Source organism: Gossypium hirsutum, chromosome A05, assembly GCF_007990345.1.
Source record: "Gossypium hirsutum isolate 1008001.06 chromosome A05, Gossypium_hirsutum_v2.1, whole genome shotgun sequence".
Classification (NCBI taxonomy): Eukaryota; Viridiplantae; Streptophyta; class Magnoliopsida; order Malvales; family Malvaceae; genus Gossypium; species Gossypium hirsutum.
In genome coordinates, this window is record NC_053428.1 from 11,965,530 (window position 1) to 11,992,602 (window position 27,073).

The 27,073-nt window shown below is 33.0% G+C and overlaps 1 pseudogene; it reads right to left on the minus strand.

The window, feature by feature from the left end:
* Positions 1-8,060: 8,060 nt before the first annotated feature.
* LOC107959658 (pleiotropic drug resistance protein 1-like) lies at positions 8,061-26,388 on the minus strand (annotated as a pseudogene).
* Between the last annotated feature and the right edge of the window lie 685 nt (positions 26,389-27,073).

Consider the following 27,073-nt stretch of genomic DNA (forward strand, 5'->3'; position numbering starts at 1 on the left):
GACTAAAATTCGTTTGGTATAGAATAATTAAATGAAAAATTGGAAAACCAGAGCTTAATTTTCATTTATTTATTTTTCATCTCTTTTATAAATATTTAAAACATAAATTATTTGGGTGGACAAATCAAATGTTTTTCCACATTTTACTTTTGTTTTAATAGTTCATAAAGAATATAAAAGTACAAATCCTACTTTTATTTACTACACAAAATTAAAATATAATGTGTTTAAGCTTGATTGGAGCCAACCAAATCACTAATCCAATTGACTTTTACTTGTACATCTTTTAGGGAGTCACAACTCTTTTAATACAAAATTTGGTAAATATTAGATGATTATTGACCAACCAAATCCAAATTTATCAACTTTTGTTAGCTCAAAATTTCTCAACTTGCACATTTTAGGTGGCATTGCTTTTGAGAGCCTATCAAAGTATTTTCTTCCCATCTAATTATCCTTAGAGGATGCCCAGACGCATCAATAGAATGTCACTTATCATATTATTTAAATAAATTCAATAATTCAAAATTAAATTATAATTTTTGCAATTTATTATTTCTAATTTTAATTTATTTTTGGAAAATTTGTAATGTCAAAGTGCTACTAATTCCTTCAAAAATAAAAACAAAAAATTCCTCGAGATTTATAATTAAACTATACCTTCTTATATTTAGACTATTAAAATAAAATTCGATCCCAAACATATAATTCCTCCAAAAGTAATGGAAAAACGTAGAGATGGAAGCTTTTTTTTGTCAAATTAATTGTTTTTGTACTAATTATAGAAGACCAACAAATTCAAGGTCGGCCACAAAAGAATAAGTGGATGTAAAAGTGAGGAGAGAAAGAACATTTCATACATGTGGTGGAGCATTTAAATGCAATTTAGGCAATATTTAATAGATTCCAATAGGTTTCATAGTCACACTCGATTTAATTAATAATTAGCGCTTCTCCATTCACAATAATTTATTTTAAAAAAATTAGTGAACTTTATGATACATTCTGAGGAAACAAAATTAAGTTGTGGATTACTTAGCTAAATAAACTTTAATAGAAAAAGTTAACATGTAAGTATTTGATGTTCCGAATTTATTGCTTTATTGATAGAGACAAGCATATGAGTATTACATTCACTCAATAGCAATTTTTGTAATTTTTTAAAATTTTTTTATATATCACCAAAAAAGAAAATAATAAGCAGCGATTCTCTCTAAATAAACAAAGCAAAGACTCTACACTCTTATTTATAATTTATTAGTTTTCGGTATTATATGCATTTATGCATTTATAATTTTATTTCTTATAATTAAAGATGGATTTCTTTAATATTTATTATGAGTTTGAATAAAAGCAAAACAACAAATCTATTGTGCAGATATTTTAAAAGTTAAATTCCCATAAATAAAAATTAGTTTGAGAATTGATATTAGAGTATGATTTAATTTTCATGTTTAACATAATAATATATAAAATAATTTTGAATTTATATGTATTGAAATTATCAAATTAATTATTAATTTTTAAATTTAATGTTAAAACATAATTTCAATTTTTTTAATTGTAATGTTAAAAACTATTTTTTAACATTTTATATTTTAAATATTTTTCTGTTAAAAATAAAATTATAATGTTATTAATTAAAAAGTAAATTCAAATTGTACCAAATATAATCAAATTGAACATATATTAATAACCATATTCTCATATGTTACCAATTGGATAATATCAGCACAATCACTTTCTAGTTTAACTTTTTGAAAGCCTTTGTTTCTAGTCACATTTGACATTTCTCAAATAACCCATAGTTTCGGATGAAAACAGCGAATAATAATTGGATTCGACTAATCACAGTGCACACCAAGTTCATAGTGCAAAGTATAGAATCAAAACTACAAACAAATGTTGTCATTATAATATTGCATTCATATGGATATAAAAACAGAGTTGAGAAAAAAAAAACATATGATCCATCTTAAAAATGATTTAGATCTTGGCATTAAAATGTTTCATCTTCAACTTTTAAACTTCATCTTATACTTGTGGAGTTGCATAAATAATGCAGATATTTTTTGGATGCAATTATTTGAAAAAGGTTAAATGTTGAATGTTTCTTATAATGGTAAATCTTAATTTTATTTGATATATAACTGTAACATTAACTAAATGATAATTATTTTTTTAAAATTAATTAATTAATTAATTAATTAATATACTCAATCGTGTAGTCCAAATGAAAAAAAACTTTATGATACAAATAAAAAAAATATTATTGATATGATATTATTAAATGTGATTTATAATGGTAAATTTTAATTTTAATTGATATACAATTATAGCACTAATTAAATGATTGTTAATTTAAACAAATAAAAATAAATATATTTTTAATGTCAATTTACTAATATAATGAGCAATAAAATGTATTATTATCGATTCAGAAGTTTTAAAAACTCGTGCTTTTATATATATATATTATTATAGATTATAAATAAAGAATACATTATTAATAAAATAATTATAACTATAATTATTTTTATATGTATTGTATTATATTATTGATTTTATAGATTAAAAAAAATAGAAAATACAAATAATACAAAATAATAATTATTAATTGATCGATTTTTATTATTTTTGTAATTAAAAAAACTTGAACTTTTATTGTTTTAAATTTATCTAATTATATTGAGTGATTTTGTAGATTTATAATTTTATTAATTGATTATATATTAGGTTATTTTTTGAGGAAGAATTTGTAAGAGATGAAATTAATTAATTTCATATTAATATATTACCATGTTAATTAATATTATTTTTATTATTATCACATAATAATATTAATAAATTATTATTTTAATGTTAATTTTTTTTTCAAACTCTTACTTTTATATATGTTAATAGATTATTTTTTTAAATATTTCATAATTTTTGCTTTTGTGGTCAGTAAGTTCATTTTTTGGGATTGGATAAGCTCCATTATGGTAAGAATATACTCATTTGAGTAAAAGGGTAAAAAAGAGAGAGTATAAATCAAGATTGAAATCCATGTCATTAGAAAAAGGGTCGAATATCATATTGAAGAAAAGGGAAGCTTATGAAATGACTTTAATTAATTTATTAATAGAAATTTCAAATATTAATTATTACATATAGAATAAAAATAAGATAAAATAATAATTTAAAATTAAGGTAAAAGATAATGACAAATTTATGTGAATCTTTTCAAATCTTACAATTATATTATTGATAAATTATGCAATTATCATGATTCATTATAAAATTAAAGTAATATTTTTTTAAAAGGTAAATTCATTAATTCATCTAATGAATTAAACTATATAATTCAGAGAAAAAAATAATGTAACCATACAATTCAGAGGAAAAAACTAGTAAACACTCGTTATGATACGTTAATAATTAACATTGTTATGACTCAAGCACGACGTATCTGGAGTGATTGTAAGTATTTAATATGATAAAGACATCAGTCCCGGATGGTCCAAAGAGGCAAGCAAAAATCAACAAAAGAATCAAGCATTCACCAAACTAGAGAAGACGACAACAAAATCATCCTCAAAATCATTGTAAAACTAAGATTACTTACGTAAGCAAGACTAAAAAACGTGCTACAAGAGTAGATAAAAACTTCTAAAATTAAAGACTTATTAAACAATGGAAAAACAAACAAAAAACATATAAAACTTAGACAACACGGGTCCAAATTGACATGTGAAATCATTTATTATTATGAAATACCTTCAAAACGGAAGCAAATTAAGAAGTCGACGAAGAGCTACCCACTTTTCAAGAAAAACTAATGGTGGCCGGTGGTGTTTTAGCAAACGACATGCATTGTCATCTATCTATCACAAACTGTGAAGATAACAAAGATACTCACAAAATAAATCTGCAAACTGAAAAGAGAGAAGACATGTGTAGTGAATGGAAGAAGAAAGAAAGAAATAGTTGATAGGAGAGGAAAAAGACAAATGATAGCCAGCCCGGAGGCTGGCATCGCCGCTAAGCAAAACAAAAGATAAGAAGTTTTTAACATAAATTTAAATAATTTATATTTATTTTTAAGGTTTTTTTTAATTTTTTTAGAATTATTGCTAATAAAAATTAAAAAAAATCAAATTAACATTTTAGCTATAGTATAAGGACTAAATTAGTAATTAACCATTTAAATTAATTTTAACGTCATCATTTAACGTATAAAATTTAAAGAGAGAACTAATTTACAAATTTCGAAATATATAAAAATTAATATACCTATTTTTTTAATAAAGAAGTCAAAACTGTTTAAGTATAACCTACACTTGTAATCAAAGGAGGTTAATTTTATGATTAAAAATGAACCTCCTCATATTTTTATTTATGTTCTTTTTCATATATTTTTTAAATTTTGTTTATCATTTTCATCCACCCACAAGTGGGTGCCTCGTATTTAAGGTTTTTGAGTGTGACTCAAAAAATACGGCCAAAGAGACGTCTCCATTCACACGGCCGACATTTCATTTCAAAACACGTCGCAAACGGCTCGTAGTAGTCGTCGCTGTGCAATCTTCCGACAATAACATCAACAGAGTTGGAATTTAAGACAATTCAAATATCAATTGTCAGGGTCCAGCTTCTCCTTTGAAATGGATTCCTCCACCCTTTATATTTCTGCCGTAATCACCATGGCATCCTTACTTGACCTGTTTATATTGATGGAGTTCTTTTACCATAAAATTGGTTAAACTCTGCAGTTATATTTAGTTTGTGTATGAGATACCACCTCATCACTTTATTGATGAACAAATTTTACAACTTAGAAACCCTTTAAATAATAATATCGAATTTGAAACATAAAAATCAGAACTGTTATTTATTTTTGTCATTTTAGTTTTCTATATTTTGTTTTAATTTACATACATACATTTTTAAACAACTATAATATAAAATTAAAATTAAACCGTGGAAAAAAGGGGACCAAACTTGGATATTTTGGGATCAGCCCCTAGATAAATATCCAATTAATTATTCAGCCCGAAGAATATATATATTCTCTTTCTTTTGCTTTTTTATTCTTACGAGAAATTGCATGGTGTGAAGGCGACGAAGGAAACAGAAAGAGCTCTTCCAACATCAAAAAGAAAAGGAAAAAAGAATATATGCATTATAAAAAGTGGCTATATTGATACCAAATTGGGTTGACCCAATAAGAGAATTAAGAATCAATGTTAGATAGCAGGTATGCTATGTCAAAACACGGACATTTTTTATGGCTATTCAACAGGCGCTGCCTTTTAGTTATAGAATCTTAATTTAAAATATCTTCTTCAATCAAAACAAGCTAATATCTTGAATCTAAATCTAAATTCTGTTGTGCAAAATCCAATAAATGGCGGGCACAAAGCATACTTTCAAGACTTAAAGAATCATTTATGCATTAAATTCATGATTCTTTCTATCATTACTTAAACTCAAAAAAGAAATGAAAGAGTTTAGATTAATAATTTTGATAATTAATTTATATAAACCCTGAAACTTAAACCATTAGATTAATAACTGTGTAATCATAATTTTATAAGAAAAACCTTAAATCCTATAAAAAATTATATGTTAAACTTTTCTATTTATAGTTAAAGTGCTCAGGGTAAAGTGTATGACGAATAAAGCACAATAAAACCTGTAAATTAAAGCACTGTTCATACATGTTAATTTAATATGTATTTAATTTAATATGTATTCATTATGACTAAATAAATTAATTATTTACGAATATACTCATTGATGACATATTTAGAAAAATAAAAGTGCTTTGACCCACAAAGGATAAATTTCCTTTTAGGTCTTCTAGAAATTGTTATATTTTTGAAGTTAATACAATAATAAAATTTCTTATTAAACCCCAAAATATTTATAATTCAACTATGGCCCCTCCAAAAATGGTAAATTTATAGTTTAACTTCCAAAAATTGTAAATTTTAAGTTTATACAATCATAAAATTATTATTTAATCCCTCCAAAAGTTTATACATTTAATTTTAATACTCAATGACTTGTGATACTTTCATCGTATTACATGTACAATCGACAATTTTGATAATTCTTTTACAGTTTTTTAAATAAGTTTCTTTTAATAATTTTATAGTTTATTTTACCTTTTTTTGATAATTTTTATATTTTTTTAGCTTTATAATAAATTTTTTATTTTGAAAATTTAAATATTTTAAAAAAAATTACAGTTATTTAATCCCAATAAAAGATTTATATCCATCACTTGAGAAATATGGTGAACATATGGATTCTTAGCTCCACCCACTGTAAAGCAAACCCAATCCTCTTCTTTCGTTTTCTTTATATTTCAATATCCATATTCGCTCATTCTTTTCCGATTTGATCGTCAAAGTCTCACATCGGAACCTTATTCTGACCTCTTGATGGAGATTTCTAAATCTATTTTAGTACTAAAGCTTGATATTTGTTTTCTAATAAAACTGAATCCTTTTCTCTTTTAAAAAATAGCATCACGCATGAATATTTTAATACTAAAGCTTGATATTAGGGAATGCATGAATATTTCTCTTTAATATTATTTTCAACTTTACCTAAAATCACTTTTAACAAACCTTCCAATATTTAAATACTTTAAATAATGAAACACGAGTAAGGTCAGAAAATTTTTTTGGGAGTTGAAATTAAATTGTATACTTTTACAATAGTAAGAATGTAATTTTATCATGGTCTATATCTTTATAATTTTTAAAGGATTAAATTAAATTTTTATAGGATTAAATTAAATTTTTATAATTTTTGAAGAAACTAAAATATAATTTTACCACTTCTAATTTAAAATTTTATAAACTATAAAAAAACCTTAAAATAAATTTTTTTTCCCATTCCCCGGCCCCTGCAATTTCGACTATCAATTTAATTTGTGAATAAACTACAATTTATCAAGACCACATTTATGTCAACATAAGACTAATATCGTCAATTATTCGATTTAAATAAGGTTGTTTTAGTTTTAAATCTCATTTTTATATATAAACATATGAGAAATTGGTTTAATATTTTAAGTTTGTTCATTTAATTTATTTATTGGTTTCCTACAATAGAATGTGTTATATCTATGCTGGTTGAACATTTCTTTTTTTTTTTAATTTGACTATTGATGGATCATATAATAAAATATAAAAATTCTTTTTTTTTGGGATTACTTCGTCTTACTACATTTAACATTGATCATATCTTCCAATAATAGAATGATTTTGATTTTGATTTTATTATTTTATATTATATGTATTATAAATATAGTGATGCAGTACAAATATTTAAATTTAAATTTTAAAGATGATAATATTAAAAGAAATAAATATAAACTTTAAAATAATTATTTTTCATAAATAATAAACATACATGAAATATTTCGGAGTTGTTAATATAAGTTAAAAGTATCTACCCCTTTATTAATTCCACATGTGAAATCTAACAAAAATCATTCCGATACTCTTTTAGGAAAATGTCAACCAATGACCTGTGATACTACTATACTGGTATGCATATAAAAAAACTGCAATTAATACATATTTTTCTTGAACTTATAAAATAATATAGGATAAATTATATCTACAGTCATTGTAATTTTTTTTAATTTATTCATTTTAATTAAAATAATTTATTTGTTATTAACGGATTGCTGATGTGGCACATAAACTCATTGAATAACCGACACATGAAACATTTTTTTTTAAATTTTGACTAAAGCTTAGGAACGTTTCTTGAATTAGTATATTTTCTCCCAAAAAAAAAGATCTATAAGCTTTAATCAAAAGTAAAAAATAAAATGCCATGCATTAATTATTTAATGGATTAATGTGTCATGTCAACAATCCATTAATAACAAACATAAATTTTAATCATAATAACTAATTTACATAATTATTTTAATTAAAGCGATTAAATTAAGAAAAATAAGATTTAGAATGATTAAAAAGAAGTATTAAACTGACCATGAGTAGAGTTTATCCAATAATATATATTAAATGCAGAGAGAGTAAATAAGCAATATAGTTATAAGTAGAGACTAAGTGAACCCATGTTTCTATATCCTCGTATTTGGTATCGAAATCCTATACAAAAATCATTGGAACCAACTCGTATTAAGCCTTCCCTATCGCCTTTGAAAATTGAATAATTTGATGGATACCGCAAACAAAAAAGCGAAAAGCAATGCCCATCCAACGATCACAGCAGCAACCACGCCCACAAAATCATGCCTGAAACCAAAATATTTCTTCAGAAACTCTTCAGTGGTTTCTCCTGCATCAAGGACATCCTTTACATCACCATACTGTGACACTATGAATCCATACAAAGTCCAAGCCATCGGGCAAATCCAATAGTTCCACCTCCACCATATCGGAATTCTCTGCAAATTTAACCATCGGCAGAGTGAAAAAGCTTGCAAACAACAATAATATGGATTCCCCCCAAGAGCTGAGCTTTAATGGATTACCGTGCGAGGGACTATGAATCCTGTGAAGAGATTCCAAAGCCCATAAAATGCAGTGGAAATGATTGCAGCAACGTGGAAGTTTGGTGTTATAGCCATGGTCATCATGCCAAAGAAGGTGAAGTATAGCAATGTGAAATACATGAAGAATATGTACCATAAGAATTTAGCAGCACTCCATTCGAATGCCATCATTGAATACACAATGATGCCATAAGTCGCTGCTTGCACTAAGATATATGGTAGCTCCACAACAACCTGGGGATAAATAAAATGGTCAAATCACTTAGCGATGCTCAAACGTATACTAAAAGCTACGCGAGTGTCAGGGAATGCATCGGATAATGTCTGACACAGGTATTTCTCACCTGTGCAAAAGCATAGGCCATAGGTGAATACATTCCAGCGGCTTTTTCCCTATAAAAGACTGTTCGCTCGATGTGGACTATTGGTTGTATACTGGCAGCATTTTGGACACCAAGAAAGAGAACAGCGGCATACATAGAACCCATTGAATTAAAGAGGTCTTGATATCTTGTTCTGTGGTTTTCAAATGTAGCAGTTAGATTTTAAGAAGGGAATAAGAAATTTAAGGTCGTAACTTTCAACATCGGTTCGAGTTTAGTTTTCTGTAGTTGTTTACCTTTTGGAGCCAACGTTCCAGAACATTGTTCCAAACATTAAGGCTATGACAGTGGTGAAGAAAAATCTTACGGCAGTGTATGACGTATTTCGCCAGTATGACCATCGTTGTTTCCATAAGCAAACCAAGAACTGCGAGAAGAATGACTGCGAGTACCGACTTGGGAAATGAAGTTGTTTTGAACCAGGAGAAGGCACGTTCAATTGTTCAATAAGTGCTTTATTTCTCCTGTGAAACATATCACATGAAACAGGTTCAGGCTACTGTTTTATGCTGAAATCCTATGGCAATATGTTCAGATGCAAAACTGTCATCTTTTCAATTACTTGTGCAGTTCTGAACTTCCGTATAAATCAGCAAAATCAACCCCCAAAGCCATCTCCTGCTCCGGAGTTGAAACTTCTAACATCCAAGTTGCTGGGTTATAGCCGTCTTTTATTCTGCTGATTCCCTCAATTCCCTTGATGATTGAATAACAAACTTTTTAAGTATATCATCAGCAAGCAACCATGAACAATTGATTTAAAATTTTTTTTTCTGTTGAACATTGAAGTTTACCTCAAAGTACTTTATCATGTCACATGAATTGTGACCCAATGGCCCTACATATATCTCTTGTCCCCCTTGCTTCAATAACAATAGCTGCAATGGATGTAGGTGTTGGAATATTTTCAAATATTTATAGTATCCCAATAACTATAAATGAATGGGTGTAATTAATCAAAAGATAAAACTTTTGGTCATTGGTCAAAAGTTATATCATTTGATTTTTTAAAAAAAAATTATAACTATTCAAAAATATTATTTGAATAGTTACAAAATTAAATGAATAATTATTTTTATTTATTTATTCATAAAGACACCTATTGAAAGATGTCTTTATGAAGAGACATGAAAATTCCTATAAATAGGAATGGGATTTCATTTGGAAATCATATCAACAAATTCTAATATTATTTCTTCTCTTCCTTCATTTTCTAATATTATTAGATTATTCTATAAAGTATTGCTGCAGAAATCCTTTGTAGAAATTGAGTTTTTGTTATACATTACTCAGTGCATAGTGGACTATTCTCGTCAGTGCAAAACGCAAATAGTCATTGGCTTCATTGTATCCTCGAGGTTAATTTGCTTGGAACTCGTTTGCACACTGAAGATAAGTGGGGGCGAATATAACCTTAAAGATAGTGGCTTGATACACGCCTTGGAGCCTGTCCTATTTCTTCTTTTTCTTTTCGAGTTCCGATCGTGTGTTCGAGTTTTTTCCTTACCGGAGTTTTGTACTAACAATTTTAAGGTTATATTTCATGATGACTACCACAACACATGAAAGTGGAACACTAAGGGAGTTGGCTTCCAACTTTGTTAAACTTGATCGTTTTGATGGTGGCAATTTTCGACGATGGCAGAAAAAGATGCACTTTTTGTTATCAACTTTGAAGATTGCTTATGTTTTGGATACTCCAAGACCTGAAGAGAATGAAAATGAATCTATTGCTGCAACCCGAGAAAGACAAAAATGGGACAATGCTGATTACATGTGCATGGGCCACATATTGAATGGTTTATCTGATGGTTTGTTCGACACCTACCAAAACGACGTCACCGCTAAAGAATTATGGGACAAATTGGAGGCAAGATACATGACCGAAGATGTTACAAGTAAGAAATTTCTTGTCAGTCGTTTCAATAATTATCAAATGGTTGATGGTCGTTCTATTATGGAACAATTTCGTGATATTGAAAAGATGCTGAATCAATTTAAGCAATATGATATGAAAATGGATGAAATGATTGTGGTATCCTCTATAATAGACAAACTTCCTCCATCTTGGAAAGACTTTAAAAGAAGTCTAAAACATAAGAAAGAGGAAATATCTCTTGAGGCTTTGGCAAATCATCTTCGTATTGAAGAAGAGTATCGAAAACAAGATCAGGACCTAAATTCTGAAAATGCCAAAGTACATGTTACGGAGGAAGTACAGACTACTAAACCATTCAAAAGAAAGTTCAATCAGGCTGATAGAGCACCTAAGTTCAAAAAGAAACAAAAGGGCTCATGCTATCATTGTGGAAAGCCGGGACATTTCAAGAATGAATGTCGATTTTTAAAGAAGAAATCATCTTCTAAGGCTGATAATAACGAAAAGTTCGTTGCAATGATATCTGAAATTAATATGGCACAAGATGATAATACATGGTGGATTGATACCGGAGCAACCAAACATGTGTGCAAAGACAAAAGCATGTTCACAAAGTTCACACAATGTGAAAATGACAATGTCTTGTACATGGGAAATTCTTCCACCGCAACAATTAAAGGCAAAGGGTCTGTTGAACTACAATTCACTTCTGGAAAGGTTTTAACCTTAAATGATGTATATTATGTACCAGAAGTTAGGAAAAATTTAGTGTCTGGAAGTCTGTTGAATAAGTTTGGTTTCAAACTTGTTTTTGAGGCAGATAAGTTTATTTTGTCTAAGGGAGGAATTTTTGTGGGAAAAGGGTATATGTATGAAAGCATGTTCAAACTTAATATTATTAATAAGAATAAAAATACTATTTCTGCTTATATGGTTGAATCATTTTGTTTATGGCATTATAGATTAGGTCATTTGAATTATAGAAAATTGAATGACATGTATAAATTAGATTTAATTCCTGTTTTTAATAATAATATTGAAAAATGCAATACTTGTATGTTGACTAAAATTACAAGAAATCCTTTCCCTAAGGTTAAAAGGAAAACAAAATTGCTTGATTTGATACATAGTGATTTATGTGACTTGCATAATACTCCTACATTAGGTGGAAAGAAATATTTTGTTACTTTTATTGATAATTGTTCTAGATATTGTTATGTATATTTATTGCATTCAAAAGATGAAGCGCTTGATAAATTTAAAGTTTATAAATCTGAAGTTGAACTTCAGTGTGAATCATTTATCAAGTGCTTAAGATCGGATAGAGGTGGAGAATACTATAATCCAAGTTATTTTGAACTCACTGGAATTGTCCATAAAGTTTCAGCCCCTTACACACCACAACAAAATGGTGTAGCTGAAAGGAAAAATAGAGTCTTGATTGAAATGGTAAATTCAATGTTATCATATTCAGGTCTTGGATAGGGTTTTTGGGGAGAAGCTGTTCTAACAGCTTGTCATATATTGAATAGAGTTCCTAATAAGGGAACTAAAATAACCCCCTATGAACAATGGAAGAAAAGGAAACCAAACCTTAATTATTTAAAGGTTTGGGGTTGTAGAGCTATTGTAAAAGTTCCAACACCTAAACGTAAAAAGTTAGGTGAAAGAGGAATTGAATGCATATTTATAGGTTATGCACATAATAGCAAGGCATATAGGTTCATAGTAATTGAACCAAATGATTCAATTTCAATTAATACGGTTATTGAATCAAGAGATGCTATTTTTGATGAAAATAGATTTAATTCTATATCAAGACAATTACAACCACAACAATTGATTCATTCTTCAAATGAGAATGAGATTCCATTGAAACAAATTGATAATAATGATGAATCTTGTCAAGAATTAAGAAGAAGTAAGAGGATTAAAAAGGTCAAAGATTTTGGACCAGATTTCATTATGTTTCTTGTAGAAGGAAAAGGTGAAAGTATATGCAATAAGATACCTTATTGTTATAATACCGAATCTGATCCTATTACATTTGAAGAAGCAGTGAAATCTCAAGACTCTGCTTTTTGGAAAGAAGCAATAAATGATGAAATGGATTCAATAATGGGAAATCAAACTTGGATCTTAGTTGATCTTCCACCAGGTTCCAAACCAATAGGTTGTAAATGGATCTTCAAAAAGAAAATGAAGGTCGATGGAACCATTGATAAATTTAAAGCAAGGTTGGTAGCAAAAGGTTTTACACAAAGACAAGGTATTGATTACTTTGATACCTATGCTCCAGTAGTAAGAATTGCTACAATTAGACTATTAATATCACTTACCTCTATATATAATTTGGTTGTTCACCAAATGGATGTTAAAACTGCATTTTTAAATGGTGAATTGGAAGAGGAAGTGTACATGGAGCAACCGGAAGGATTTGTTGTTCCAGGACAAGAGCATAAGGTATGTAAGCTTGTTAAATCTTTATATGGGCTTAAACAAGCACCAAAACAATGGCACCAAAAGTTTGACAAGGTTGTTTTAGCTAATGGCTATAAAATAAATGAATCTGATAAGTGCATATATAGTAAATTTAATAATGGAAAGGGTGTTATAATTTGCTTATATGTAGATGACATGCTCATTTTTGGCACGGATTTGGAACAAATAGAAAACACAAAGAAATTCTTGTCAAACAACTTTGCTATGAAGGATATGGGTGTAGCAGATGTTATTCTTGGGATTAAAATAACCCGAGATGAAAGCACTATAGCTTTATCACAATCACATTACATTGAAAATGTGCTTAAAAAGTTTGATCTTTTCAACTGTATACCAGCATCTACACCCATGGATCCTCAATTAAAATTAGTATCTAATGCTGGTAGGAAAATTGATCAATTGAAATATGCAAGTCTAATTGGTTGTCTTATGTACATAATGACTTGTACAAGACTAGATATTGCATATGCTATTGGAAAATTGAGTAGATACACAAGTAATCCAAGTAGTTTGCATTGGCAAGCTTTAAATAGAGTACTTAGGTACTTAAAGAAAACTATTAACTATGGATTGTGTTATAATGGATATCCTCCAGTTTTAGAAGGGTATTCGGATGCTAGTTGGATTACAAGTTTGGAAGATCATGCATCTACTAGTGGGTGGATCTTCATTCTTGGTGGAGGAGTCATTTCTTGGGGTTCCAAGAAACAAACATGTATTACCGATTCCACCATGGCAGCAGAATTAATTGAATTAGCCGCTGCATCTAAAGAAGCAGAATGGTTAAGAAATTTGCTTTATGATGTACCTTTATGGCTTAAGCCAATTTCACCTATTTCTATCCGTTGTGATAGTGAGGCTACTCTAGCAAAGGCATATAGCCAAGTATATAATGGAAAGTCTAGACACATTGGATTAAGACATAGTTATGTCCGACAATTAATCTCTGATGGAGTGATCACTATTAATTATGTGAGGTCAAGTGAAAATTTGGCAGATCCTTTGACAAAAAGTCTTGCTAGAGATGCAGTAAAAAGGACCTCAAAAGGGATGGGACTCAAGCCTATTAATTAGAGTCACCCATGATGGAAACTCGACTCAACTCTTGGTATAACGTCAAGTCTTGAGTTCAATGAGACAAAGTACATCATTAGTATGTGACTGTTAGCATTATAAATAAATACATCCTAAGATTAAAGTGCTAGGTACCCGTAATGATAAGGGAAGGATGAGTAATGTACTCTTAATGGACCCATAACATAAATATGTTAGAGTGTTATAATTACGGGAACACTTTTGATGGGATCTACCTATGTGAGTGGAAGTGTGGCCGCTTCTAGGAGCTTAAGGGCTTGGCTCTGACAGCACTCATGAAAAGAGGACATAGACACATGGCTATAATAGTGTCCCTAGATACTATGCATTGACTGATGTTGAAATCATTGTGTGAGATGTGTTCAGTTAATCAAATGGAATAGTTGGTTCAAAGCTTAGTCTACCATACAATTTCGATTAACTTTAACATGTTTTCACTAAGTGAAGGTTCAATCGTAAGACACCTTTATTTATGCAAATTGATTTCCAAGAATATCAAAATCTAAATATTTTGAAAATGGGGGGAGATTGTTGGAATATTTTCAAATATTTATAGTATCCCAATAACTATAAATGAATGGGTGTAATTAATCAAAAGATAAAACTTTTGGTCATTGGTTAAAAGTTATATCATTTGATTTTTTAAAAAAGAATTATAACTATTCAAAAAATATTATTTGAATAGTTACAAAATTAAATGAATAATTATTATTATTTATTTACTCATAAAGACACCTATTGAAAGATGTCTCTATGAAGAGACATGAAAATTCCTATAAATAGGAATGGAATTTCATTTGGAAATCATATCAACAAATTCTAATATTATTTCTTCTCTTCCTTCATTTTCTAATATTATTAGATTATTCTATAAAGTATTGCTTCAGAAATCCTTTGTAGAAATTGAGTTTTTGTTATACATTACTCAGTGCATAGTGGACTATTCTCGTCAGTGCAAAACGCAAATAGTCATTGGCTTCATTGTATCCTCGAGGTTAATTTGCTTGGAACTCGTTTGTACACTGAAGATAAGTGGGGGCGAATATAACCTTAAAGATAGTGGCTTGATACACGCCTTGGAGCCTGTCCTATTTCTTCTTTTTCTTTTCGAGTTCCGATCGTGTGTTCGAGTTTTTTCCTTACCGGAGTTTTGTACTAACAGTAGGTCACGAATCAAGCTTGGTTATAATTGAACAAGAGCTTACACTTCTTTGAAGCTTTTAACATTTCTTACCTCGTCAAAAGCTTCAAATATATCAATGCCAGGTTGATGGATGGTACATACAACTGTTCTTCCAGTGTCTACTGTGTTCCTAACCGTTCTCATAACAATTGCAGCAGCTCTTGCATCAAGCCCTGAAGTTGGTTCATCCATAAAAATTATTGAAGGGTTGGCAACTAGCTCAACCGCAATAGTTAGCCTCTTGCGCTGCTCGAGTGACAAACCGCTTACACAAGGCAACCCAACTAAAGCTTGCCTCAGGTGGGTCAGTTCAACGAGTTCCATGACTTCCTTAACGAACATCTGCAAACAATTGTAGAATCTCAATTGGTTTAGATCACGAGTAAATGGAACTGCACATATTGACAGCATGCTTTCGGATACTACCTTCCTGGTTTCAGAATTCACTTCAGGATATAACCGGAGCCAAGCCGAGTAAAGCAATGATTCATAGACCGTTAGATGAGGGGAATGGATGTCAGTTTGCTCACAGTAGCCAGATATACGAGCAAATGTTTCTTGCTTTTTCGGGAACCCAGAAATTTTGATGCTTCCCTCAATGTACCCTCCAGTTTTCCTACCAGCCAGTACGTCCATCAAAGTGGTTTTACCAGATCCACTAACACCCATCAGGGCAGTGAGAACACCAGGCCTGAAAGCACCGGTTATCCCCCTCAAAAGCACCAATCTATCTTCAGTCACTCCCTGGGCCTTCATTTCCTGAAATTTCATTTCTAACTGTTATTATTCATAACCATTTTACTTCAGAAATAATCTTCTCTATTCTACAACATATCTGAAGTGCACCTGAGGCATATCTACTGCATAAAGAATCTTCTCAAAGGTAATGCAGTGTTGCAGAAATGGAAGAATCATGCCCTTTTCCCTGTACTGTATTTTATTCGGATCAGCTTCTGTCCTCAACAGGTCTGTAAAATTAATTATTTTGGCATTAGATATTAAAATGTGCCGATTGTAAGCCATTTGCTTCAACATTATAAATACTCAAGTTCAATCCTTGATGTTGATTCTAATCTGAGCAAATATAAACACACTATTATCAATGCCATTATCCATCCAAGTTTGATTACCAGTGTTGCTTCCCTTGTGCTGCAGCTGAGCATCTACTCCATTTCTATCATCATCTTCATTGTTTTGATCTTCTGATTTTACCCTCTGGATTTCATCCAAGGCTGCACCATATTGTCAGCACATCATTATTTGTACATACACATATATCAGTTAAATGACTTGGAGTAGAGAATTAAAGACACTCACGATTGAGATAAGTGAGAGCCAGGGTATTTAAGAAATTTAATACTAATATGAATCCCACCAATGCGCCAACTCCTATCCAATACCAGTAGGCTTCTGAAAAGAACCCGCGAGACTTCAAAACTAAAACTCCTAGCTTTTCGGTTGTAAATGGGAGAACCTATATCAGAAAGTCAGTTAGGAATTAGCTTTACTTGATAACCTGACAAACAGATGATCAAATGGATAGAGTTAAAAGGGTAAGCCAAGTGCAAGGAGGCTTCATTATTGTGGGGTTTGGGCAAGAGTCAAATGTAGACAGCCTTAACCCTGGCATTCCCCCTCAACTGATCCACCAAGGCACACCCTGAAATGCTCACATGACAAAACCAGTTCAAGAAAGTACATGATTCCAGCTCTCTCCAAGGAACTCATTAATTACTATAGCATTCTGGGAGTACATCATAGGTGATATCCAATAAGCCCAGATCCACCATTTCCTAACCTCATCTACAGGGACATACACAGACAAAGTCATCAATATTAATTGTTAAAACTTAACATGTTATCATGTATGTAAAAGTAAAGTTGTTCGCTTCTTATACCTTGAGACAAGACATATCCACAATTTGCAAAAAGAACAAGCAGACAAAATGAAGATAATGTGTTAGTAACAGTCATCTCCCTACCCAATGCTGCAACTAGTCGAAACAGCGCAGAAGACATTTGGTTCGTTAGCACCAGCAAAAGAAACTGCTTCAAAAACCTGCAACACGCTATGTTCTGGTGAATGAAGACATATGAGAAGCAATATGCAAACCTATTATGTCATAAGTATAATTCTTCTCCTTTTGCTTTCAGTTTACCTAAAAATATCAGGATCCAGGCCCATGGCGTAATAGGTGACTACCACCCAGAGGGCAACCTCGATGAATGATACAGGAATGTTCAAGATCCACGTAGGGAGGGCATATACCCAGGCAGGATAGAACAAGTTGTCCCTTTGCTTGAAGAAGACTGGAAGCCTAAGACCAGTCATGGCAAGCTCTGATAATCCACTAAACATGAACATAAATACAGAGAAGAACACAGCACCCATCTGAACTATCCCATCAGTTGGAGTCTTCTTATGCATTTCAGTTCTCAGGAAGACGGTTGATCCTATCACTGCCATCACTACAAGCTACAAGCACAACAAACACAAAACCCCAGTCCTAATCAACTGTGCTAGATTAAGACTAGAAAAAGACACTGCATTGTCGAGTCCTACCTGTATAAGCTTGAAGATGTATATGAAGGAGTTCCTCTTCATCAACGAAAGTTCTTTTGAGAAGCAAGCTTTGAGAAGCTCCATTTTGTTAACACCATAATTCTTGGTCGTCAAAAGAGTAGGATCACTTCGATTCTTATCGAAGGGAGTTGCAAGATCATCCTGCAATCTTTTTCCCACATGGAATGATTGGAATGCCACCGCAAATTCTTCCACCGTGACAAAACTGTAGGCCTTGTCAGTTTGATTCCAATACTGTCTCTGATCTTTCCTCGATGTAACCTGAAAATGAAGCCTAATATTAAATATACGACACTCACAGCTCTATCGGTGGTGCACACCTTAAATACCATAACAAGAACAGTACTATCTGCACAATGGAAGGTATTTGATAAACATTGTAGCTTAATTCTCTGAATTTATGATTGCTGATGATGCATGAAAATTTTGACAGAGAAAAGCAACATGCACTCTTACTTCTTGTAAGAAGTCTGCAACACCCTTTCTTGCTGGACATTTGAAACCCATCGATTCGAAGAACTCAAGCACATTTTCACGGGGACCCTGGTACACAATCTGGCCATCCGACAAGAGAACGATGTCATCAAAGAGTTCGAAAGTCTCTGGTGCTGGCTGTAGGAGAGAAATGAAGGCAGTTCCGTTCAGAAAGTGAACTTTTTGCCTCAGCGATTTGACAATTTGGTATGTGGTTGAACTGTCCAGGCCAGTGGATATCTCATCCATGAGCAGCAATTTTGCTGGTCCAGCCAACATTTCACCTATAAGACAATCCACAGAGAGAGAGTTTGCATTGTACTAAGGCGTTGGAAATTAAAGTGGTGCACATGATAAAATTAGAATCTAGTGGACCAACGCTTTACCGGTTGTTACTCGCTTTCTTTGTCCTCCTGAGATACCCCTAATCATTTCATTCCCCACCAGGGTATCTGCACAATTTTCTAGTCCCAAAATCTGCAAGCATGGAACAAGGTAATTAGGAATGAAGCAAAGGGGTTTCTTTTCTTCACTTCCATTGTCTAGGTTATTGATCTGAATCACAATACCTTAATAATGTAATCTGTGAGTACACTTGTTTCTTGATCCCCGATGGATGCTGCCTGGAACATTAGAATATTGTTGCAACTAATAAAATAGAATATAAGCCACCCTTCAAAGCCTTGATTTCATTCACACAACACTGATGTCAAAACAAGATAATAGTTTCCATAATTTATTTAACCCAAAAATTTCCCATCACTTTTTCTGTTCATATAAATCCCAAATGCTAAGAAACCAAATTTAGGCTACATATGCATTTGGTTCAGTTGTAAAAAGTCAATTTCTTACCTTCATGAAGGCATCAATATCAGGATCAGGTTTAATATTTGCAGCTTTCTCCCTTCTTGCCAATTATGCTAGCATCTCTGCAATCACAAGCATGTTGATTAGTTAAATTTTAAAACAAGAATTGTTTAACTCATGCATGCATATAAGTTGGTCCGGCCTATTGCTCTTTCCTTGTGCCTATTTATGCGTAAAAAAACCAGATTAAAAACTTGATTAAAAAAAAGGAGAAAAAACTTGGGATACTCTTTAACTAACCATAACTGGGCCCAACACCCTGGCATCTAGCAGAGAAGGCTATGGTTTCTCTTACTGTCCATTCTGGGAGATGAAGATCATTTTGACAAATGTATGCAGCAATTCTCTGTGGCACAAAATCTTTCATTTCATGCCCATTGTATGTGACCCTCCCTGAAAACTGTAACAGATGTTTAAGCTTCTTTAGATGTTAATCAAAACTAGTATACTAACACATATAGCTAAAATCTGAGAGAAGAGTTTAGAACTTTCACCTTTAGGTCACGATTAAGCTTTCCTGCCAACGCTAACAAAAGTGTAGTCTTTCCAGAACTTGGAGGACCCAACAGCAATGTCATTCTGCATATAATATATAAACAAATGTATAATGAACTAAAACCCAAAATTTAAAACTAGGTAATGTGAAAAGGGCATAGCTTCTCACCTGCATGGCCTAATGGTTCCACTTACATCCCGAAGAATAGACAACTGTTTCTTTCTACTAGAAAGCAAATGCAGGCAATGCAAAATGCTCTTCAAAACCAAAAGAAGCTAGGTTAAGACTAACAAGAACAAACCCTTTTTCCTGCATATTAAAAGAAAACGATAGAAAAAGAAATCCATAGTAACCTCTAGTGTTGGGTATGGGTCCCACTATGTGGGAAACCCATATTTTCTGCCACAATGTTTTGCCTTCCTTTTCTTTTGGTTTTGTCAAAAGCCAATTTTTTGGCTTATTAACGTGGGAGTGGGCAGAAATTTCTGCAGAGAGCTAAAAAAAAAAATAGAGAGAAAGAGAATAGAAAAATCAGTTTTTTAAGCTTGGTGCAGCAGTGATCAACTCTTCCATCGAAGGTCCATTCGTGGTTCGATTGAGCTGATTTTTGGACAGCAGCTAGGTGATAAGGTGTTCTTGACTTTGTACGGTCGGATTTTTCATCTGAGTCTTGTAGCGTCGGAAATACCCATTTTTCAGCAGCTACGTTTTTGGTGATGTTCTCTCATTTTTCTCTCTTTTGCTAAAGATTACATGTTGTTAGCCTTGTCGAAGTTGAATGCTTGTTGTAGGCTTGATATTGTGATCTTGTAGTCGAACATTTGATGATAGTAGAGCTCTTTATCGGACTCTAAAGTCCCGTGGTTTTTTACCCTTGATTTAAAGGGGTTTTTCACGTAAAAATATCGGTGTCTCTATTTATTTTTGTTGTGGTTGCATTAGTTGATTTGTGGTTGATTAAGGTTGCTAGAGAACATATCTTGTGCTATTGTGCTTGCCATAATTTTTACAGGAGTTATAAGGAGAGAAAGAACACCGGTTGTGCTTTCGCTTTGTTTCGGTTGTTCGGTTTCTTCCCAACAAACTGGTACCAGAGCTTGGTTATTGTGTCAGATAATTATGGAAATTAATACGAGCAAGATGATTATGTTGAATGGCACAAATTATCAACTTTGGCGGAATAAAATGAAGGACTTATTGTTTGTGAAGGCTTTGCATCTTCCGGTCTTTACTACTCAAAAACCCGATTCGAAAAGTGATGAAGAATGGGAATTTGAGCATCAACAAGTGTGTGGCTTTATTCGGCAATTTGTTGAAGAAAATGTTTACAATCACATTGATCAGGAGACACATGCTCGAACATTGTGGGAGAAGCTTGAAAGCTTGTATGCTTCGAGGTCGGGCAATAACAAGTTATTTTTGCTGAAGAAAATGATGGCGCTGAAATATAAAGAAGGAATGTCTATAGCTGACCATGTTAGTGAATTTCAGAGTATGATGAATCAGTTGCTTGGTATGGGTGTCAAATTTGATGACGAGATTTTAGGACTTTGGTTGCTTGCTACTCTACCAGACTCTTGGGAGACCTTTCGAGTCTCACTCATTAATTCTGCCCCACAGGGTATTATTACTTTGGATTTGGCTAAGAGTGGTGTGTTGAATGAAGAGGTTAGAAGAAGATCTCAGGGTTCTACATCACAGTCCGAGGTGTTGGTTATCGAGAACAGGGGGAGAAACAGAGACAAAGATGGAAAGGGTAGAGATAAAAGCCGAAGCAAGTCAAGATCGAGATACAAGAATCTTGAGTGTCATCATTGTGGTAAGAAAGGTCATATCAAGAAATATTGCTTCAAGTGGAAGAAAGAGAACAAAGGTGGTCGTGATAAACACGACCGGAATGACGATGAAAAATCCGAGCGTGTTGCTACTGTTACTCGTGAAGATTTGTTAGTTATTTGTGATCAGAATTTGGTCAACCTAGCATGCGACGAGACTAGTTGGGTGATTGATACTGGTGCATCACTTCATGTCACGTCGAGGAAGGAATTCTTCACATCTTATACTCCTGGTGATTTTGGGGTATTGAAGATGGGTAATGATGGTTTGGTTTCGGTTATTGGTATGGGAGATGTTAGCTTGGTAAGTAACAATGGAACAAAGTTAACTCTCAAGGATGTCAGACATGCACCGGATGTCCGTTTGAATTTGATTTCTGCAGGAAAGCTTGATGATGAGGGATTCTGTAACACCTTCAGTGAAGGGCAGTGGAAGCTGACTAAAGGCTCCTTGGTTGTGGCTCGAGGAAAGAAGAGCTCAAATTTGTACTTGATGCAAGCTTTGACTTCTCGAGAGACGGTGAATGTGACACTGAATGACAACTCAACTGAGTTGTGGCATAAACGACTCAGTCACATGAGTGAGAAGGGGCTTAGCTGTTTAGCGAAGAAGAATCAACTTTCGGGTTTAAAGAATGCTACACTGAAGAATTGTGCTCATTGTCTAGCAGGAAAGCAGAAAAGAGTTTCATTTAGAAGCCATCCTCCTCATAGGAAATCAGAGTTGCTAGAGTTGGTCCATTCAGATGTTTGTGGTCTGATAAAAGTAAGATCACATGGTGGTGCACTTTACTTTGTGACTTTCATTGATGATTGTTCAAGAAAGCTATGGGTTTACACTTTAAAGTCTAAAAATCAAGTCTTTGAGGTGTTTAAACAGTTTCAAGCATCAGTTGAAAGGGAAACTGGGAAGAAGTTGAAGTGCATTCGTACTGATAATGGTGGCGAGTACACAGGGTCGTTTCATGAGTATTGTCTGCGACAGGGAATCAGACATCAGAGAACACCACCAAAGACTCCACAGTTAAATGGGTTAGCTGAAAGAATGAACCGAACATTGATTGAGAGAGTCAGATGTTTGTTGTCAGATGCAAAGTTACCAAGATCGTTTTGGGCTGAAGCTTTGAATACAGTGACACATGTGATAAATTTGTCTCCTAGTGTTCCTTTGAAAGGTGATGTGCCAGATAGAGTTTGGTTTGGTAAAGACGTGTCATATGATCACCTACGTGTGTTCGGTTGTAAAGCATTTGTTCATGTTCCAAAGGATGAAAGATCCAAGTTGGATGCCAAGGCTCGATAATGCATTTTTATTGGTTATGGTCTAGATGGTGAGTTTGGTTATAGACTCTATGATCCAGTTCAGAAGAAACTCGTGAGAAGCAGAGATGTTGTCTTCATTGAGGATCAGACCATTGATGACATTGATAAGACGGAGAAAGTGGATTCACAAGGTAGTGGTGACTTGATCGATGTGAATCCGGTTCCCCTAGACTCTTCACCAGATCTTATCCAGGATGATGTGCATGGTGATGTTAGTGGTGACCATCAGACTATAGGTGACTTTGATACTCCCATGGATGATGTTGTGAATGATCAACAACAAGCACCTATAGCTCCACCAGCAGTTCCACTTCGAAGGTCTTCTAGAGATCGACGATCTTCTGTCAGGTATTCTCCTGATGAATATGTTCTTTTGACTGACGGGGGAGAACCTGAATGTTATGAAGAGGCTATGGAGAGTGAATACAAAGATCAGTGGGTTGAAGCGATGAAAGGCGAACTTCAATCATTGCATGAGAACCATACTTTTGAATTGGTGAAACTGCCTAAGGGCAAAAGAGCTTTGAAGAATCGGTGGGTTTACAGGTTGAAGCAAGAAGAGAAGTCTTCATCTCCACGATACAAAGCTAGATTGGTCGTCAAGGGTTATACTCAGAAAAAAGGTGTTGATTTTGAAGAAATATTTTCTCCGGTTGTGAAGATGTCCTCTATCAGAACTATACTGAGTTTGGCAGCTTGTTATGACCTAGAGGTTGAACAAATGGATGTGAAAACTGCTTTTCTTCATGGTGACTTGGAAGAAGAGCTTTACATGGAACAGCCAGAGGGTTTTGTTGCACAAGGGAAAGAGGACTATGTGTGCAGATTGAAGAAGAGCTTGTATGGTTTGAAGCAAGCTCCAAGGCAATGGTACAAGAAGTTTGAGTCTGTTATGGGGGAGCAAGGCTACAAGAAGACTACTTCTGATCATTGTGTGTTTGTTAAGAGATTCTCTGGTGATGATTTTATTATTCTTTTGCTCTATGTTGATGATATGCTTATTGTTGGTCAGAATGCTTCTAGAATTGAGAAGTTGAAACAAGAGTTGAGTAAATCCTTTGCAATGAAGGATTTGGAGCCAGCAAAGCAAATTCTTGGCATAAGACTGACACGTGATAGAAAGGCCAAGAAATTATGGTTATCACAAGAGAGGTACATTGAGAAAGTACTTCAAAGGTTTAGTATGGACAAAGCTAAAGCGGTGAATACTCCATTTGCTATGCACTTTAGATTGAGTGTTAAGCATAGTCCTTCCACGGAAAAGGAAAAGGAAGAGATGCAGAAAATTCCTTACTCTTCAGCCGTGGGTAGTTTGATGTACACAATGGTTTGCACGAGACCAGACTTGGCTTATGCCGTTGGTACAGTTAGTCGGTTTCTTTCTAATCCAGGCAGAGAGCATTGGAATGCAGTGAAGTGGATTATGAGATATCTTCGTGGCACTTCCAACATGAAACTTTGTTTCGGCAATGAGAAACCTGTTCTTGTTGGGTATACAGATTCAGACATGGCTGGAGACATTGACTCGAGGAGATCTACTTCAGGTTACTTAATCACTTATGCAGGGGGAGCTGTGGCATGGCAATCGAGACTGCAAAAGTGTGTTGCATTGTCCACCACCGAATCAGAGTTCATTGCAGCAACCGAAGCGTGTAAGGAGATGCTTTGGATGAAGAAGTTTGTGCATGAGCTTGGTTTTACTCAGGAGAAGTATGTCCTGTACTGTGATAGCCAGAGTGCTATTCATCTTGGTAAGAACTCAACTTTTCATGCTAAATCTAAGCATATTGATGTGAGGTACCATTGGATACGAGATGTTCTTGAAGCTAAGCTGTTAGAGCTTGATAAGATACACACTAATGATAATGGTGCTGATATGTTGACGAAGGCCTTACCAAGAGGAAAGTTTAAAGCATGTTGTTTGACCTCCGGCATAGAGGCATTCCCCACATAGTTGGAGGGGGAGATTTGTTGGGTATGGGTCCCACTATGTGGGAAACCCATATTTTCTGCCACAATGTTTTGCCTTCCTTTTCTTTTGGTTTTGTCAAAAGCCAATTTTTTGGCTTATTAACGTGGGAGTGTGCAGAAATTTCTGCAGAGAGCTAAAAAAAAAAATAGAGAGAAAGAGAATAGAAAAATCAGTTTTTTAAGCTTGGTGCAGCAGTGATCAACTCTTCGATCGAAGGTCCATCCGTGGTTCGATTGAGCTGATTTTTGGACAGCAGCTAGGTGATAAGGTGTTCTTGACTTTGTACGGTCGGATTTTTCATCCGAGTCTTGTAGCGTCGGAAATACCCATTTTTCAGCAGCTACGTTTTTTGGTGATGTTCTCTCATTTTTCTCTCTTTTGCTAAAGATTACATGTTGTTAGCCTTGTCGAAGTTGAATGCTTGTTGTAGGCTTGATATTGTGATCTTGTAGTCGAACATTTGATGATAGTAGAGCTCTTTATCGGACTCTAAAGTCCCGTGGTTTTTTACCCTTGATTTAAAGGGGTTTTCCACGTAAAAATATCGGTGTCTCTATTTATTTTTGTTGTGGTTGCATTAGTTGATTTGTGGTTGATTAAGGTTGCTAGAGAACATATCTTGTGCTATTGTGCTTGCCATAATTTTTACAGGAGTTATAAGGAGAGAAAGAACACCGGTTGTGCTTTCGCTTTGTTTCGGTTGTTCGGTTTCTTCCCAACATCTAGTTTATTGATAAAGAAATTGAAAAACGAAGGTAATGCTCTGCTTCCTATATAGGCTTCTGCCTCAACTTTTAAATGTTCATATCTAACTTCAAGCTTCGGAATTTCAATACCAACCCTGTCAGATATCAAGAAACACTGAGAACAACCCAAGAGAGAGAGAAAAAGAAAATTGCTAATGGAACAGCAAAAAGAACAGTTTCTTGCCTGTCAACTCGCTGTCTGATCTTTAACAAGAAACTTTCATTGTCCTTTTCAGTATGTTTAATCAACCTATCCATCAATTTCTTCCTTTCTTCATGCCCAAGTTTAGGCACATCAACTTCGCTTGTCTCACCAGGCGAGGTGGTCAACAGAGCTTTCTTTAGGCGAGCAAATGTTGGAAGTCTTTCAATGGCTGCCCATTTCAATGCTTTTTCGTCATCATCGTCATCTTCTTGTCTGAAAGATCTCGAGAACACATTGTAACCGGTGTCCCTCCATCTGGAAGAACCGTTTGCTCGTAAACTATTACTTGCTTGATAAAGATCATTTCGCTTCATTGCCAATCACCAATACAAATTGTTACTAACGTTAGAAATCACTAAACTAATGTTACGTCTATTATATGTTAATGTTTGCAACTTTGGTACTTGGTTTAGAGTTATTTATTAAAAAGTTTCAAGATCCAACTTCATCGCTAGAACTAGAAATCTAGTACTACTGTTCAGAAATTTCAAACTTAAAACATTCCTTCCAAAATTCTATGTATCTGTCCCTGTTATCATTCGAGCCAACTCAATTATTCATGTGGATGAAAATTGATTATTGATAAAAATAAAAAAAAAGGGTTAAATGAAAATTGATTAAGGAATAATATTAAATTAAAAAAAATATGGAAGAGTAATAACTAAATAATAAATTTATTTAAATATAATTAAACATTAATCGTACTTTCGAATATACGATCTTAAATTTAAAGGTTTAGAGTTTTGAATTTAAAATATGCACAAATAATACATTGAATATTTTCTCATTGATTAATGGTATGGCATAACGCATGTTTATATAATTTTCAATTTTTGTACAACATAGGGACTAGTATTAATAAATTAAAATCAATTAAACTAATGAATTTTATACTATTTTTTTCAATATTAATCAATTACATTTATCAATCTAAGTGGTTAGTTTGGTTGATTTTCCATGGATTATAATTAGAGCCCAACTTATTTCAATTACATTAAA